Raw genomic sequence first — 2,905 nt, forward strand, 5'->3', positions numbered from 1 at the left:
TGCCAATTAATAAATGTTGGAGTGTTAAAGTTAGAAAAAGTAACCATTTTGCAACCATCATAATAATAATTGAGTCAAGCAAGAATCATTGACAGATATTATGTAGTTTATCAAAAACTTCTACAGCTTCCAGAACACAGCTTCCAACACCAACTATATTGGTATCAGAAACTTCTCAAAAGTTCAGTCAGCACAATGGCAAAGACTGCAATAACACTCTAATTCAATTATGACTCTTAACTACCTGGAGTTAGGCCAGACTTCTCAGGTTGAGGGTAATTCTCTACAAGATTCCCCTTTAGGCACCAATTACAGGTTCTGGGGTCTGGGCCACCTGTGCTTCTGACCAACTGGCCACAAATTCAGCCCCCCCCAATGGGTTTGATAATTCATTAGAACAACTCACAGAACTCACTAAAAGTGCTATACTTAATGATTATAGTTTTGTTATAGTAAAGACATACCAATAAGCCAAAAGAAGAGACATATAGGGCAAGATCTGGCAGGGTCTCAAACACAAGCTTCCATGTCCTCTCCACCTGGAGTCAGGACTTGTAAACCTCCTGGCACAAAGACTTTATTTTTGCAATCATGGAAACTCATCAGAGCTTCAGAACTTTGAGTTCCCCAAGTTTATATGGGGTCTCTTTATCTAGGCATGATTGATGGAATCAATGCCCACGTGGTTGAATTAAATCTGCAGACCCCTCCCCTCCCAGAGGTCAGGGAGATAGGCAGACATGGCAGAGCTCAAAGCCCCAACCCCCTAATCACCTGGTTGGTCTTCCTGTTGTGGCCAGCCCCCACCCTAAGACTGCAGGTGTGGCTGGCCCCTCCTCTTCATCGCCTTAGCATAGGAACTATCAGGCTTGCTCCTGGCTCCATTACAAATAACAAAAGACACTCCTATAAAAATTCCAAATGTTCTAAGGTTGTTTCCCCAGGAACTAAGGACAAAGACCAGCCAAGTTTTTCCTTATACTGCAGATGCCAAAATTATTGGATGAAAGTTTAATGAGGAACAGAATATTTACATTGTTTCCAGGTAGTCTCCATACATGACTTATCAATTACATAGGGAAAATTGGTAACTTTACAGCTATACCTGATGGACACTACCTTAACCAAGTGATCAGAAATGTAAAAATTTTAATTAGGAGATTCTTCATAATCTCACCTTTTGAATCTAACCAGTCTGGAGATAACCAGTTCAGGAAGTATCTTTCAGGAACCCCTAATTTGCAAGTTAATTTTGTGTGTATTTTTTCCCCTAATTATAGAGAGGTAAAATGTATTTACTCCAGAAAAAGTAGAAGATGTTGATTAGCAAGGGAAAAATAAATTTACAGCAATTTCACATATGTATAGACAAATTCTTTTTTTAAAACTAAAATGGGATTTTATTATGGGTACTTTTTTTCTCTGTGTTTTTAAAATTATTACTTCAAAATACTTTCAAAAAATATTGAGTGCTTCACAAATTTGCATGTCATCCTTGCTTAGGGGCCATGCTACTCTTCTCTGTATCATAGAGAAGATTTCCATCGATTGGAAATTTTAGTATATGTGCTGCTGAAGTGAGCTCTATTATGAGTACTTGTTTTTCAAGCATTTTCAGAATTTAATGTTCTCAATAGAACTGTAAGATGGCATTGCCTTCTTTAATTAGAGAATTTGTGGATTTACTGAACAATCATGCATAAAATACAGGATTCCCATATACCACCCCACCACCATCACTTGCATTAGTGTGCAAAATTTGTTACAGTTGATGTTAACACTTTTTTTTGTAATTCTGCTGTTTTTTAAAAGCAGTCACAATTGTGACTGAAACTTGTATAAGAGTAAACTCCACAGTTTATGTAGGGATATTTTTTCCCCATATTCCTGTAAGGAATCCCATAAGGATCTCATAAGGGATATTGGGTGTTTTGGGTTTTCTTTTTTGTGTGCATATGTCTATCTGTTATTTTTCTCTTTGGAGCAATGAAAAATGTCTAAACTTGAGTGTGATGATGATTGTACAACTAAGTAAGGTTACTGTGAGACATTGCATACTTGGATAGAATATATGGTATGTGAATATCTCAATAAAACCTGCAGATTGAAAAAAATTAAATATTTAAAATGTAATGGCAAAGCTAAGCCGACTTATAATTGTGCCTAAGAGTCACCCCCAGAGAACCTCTTTTGTTGCTCAGATGTGGCTTCTCTCTAAGCCAAACTCTGCAAATAAACTTACTATGGATAATTTTTTTTAAATATTCATTTTATTGAGATATATTCACATACCATGCAGTCATACAAAACACTTCGTACATTCGATTGTTCACAGTACCATTACATAGTTGTACATTCATCACCAAAATCAATCCCTGACACCTTCATTACCACACACACAAAAATAACAAGAATAATAATTAAAGTGAAAAAGAGCAATTAAAGTAAAAAAGAACACTGGGTGCCTTTGTCTGTTTGTTTGTTTGTTTGTTTCCTTCCCCTATTTTTCTACTCATCCATCCATAAACTAGACAAAGTGGAGTGTGGTCCTTATGGCTTTCCCAATCCCATTGTCACTATGGGTACTTCTTAAAATTAAAAATATTTATTGAATCTTTATTATGCCAGGCACTGGGATTGCATTAATGAATAAGAAATTGTTCCAGCCCTTGTTGATCTTTAAAATCTCAATATATCCCACCCTTTTACAAATCATTGTGATACTGAACAAAAGCGGTGAGTTCTCTGCCCGATTTGCATAACTACCAATCCATGACACCAGGTTTCAAAGAGAAAGAGTTTAATGCTGTATGCAAAGCAGGAAATAGATGGCCTAAGGACCCCAAATTCTGTCTCCTCACATCTGAGGGGTTCAGGGTTTTCATGGATTCTAACAAGGTGGGGA

General features: G+C 36.7%; 1 pseudogene; it reads right to left on the bottom strand.

The window, feature by feature from the left end:
• Positions 1 to 1,458: 1,458 nt before the first annotated feature.
• LOC119523872 lies at positions 1,459 to 1,554 on the bottom strand (annotated as a pseudogene).
• Between the last annotated feature and the right edge of the window lie 1,351 nt (positions 1,555 to 2,905).

Source organism: Choloepus didactylus, chromosome X (assembly GCF_015220235.1).
Source record: "Choloepus didactylus isolate mChoDid1 chromosome X, mChoDid1.pri, whole genome shotgun sequence".
Lineage (NCBI taxonomy): Eukaryota > Metazoa > Chordata > Mammalia > Pilosa > Megalonychidae > Choloepus > Choloepus didactylus.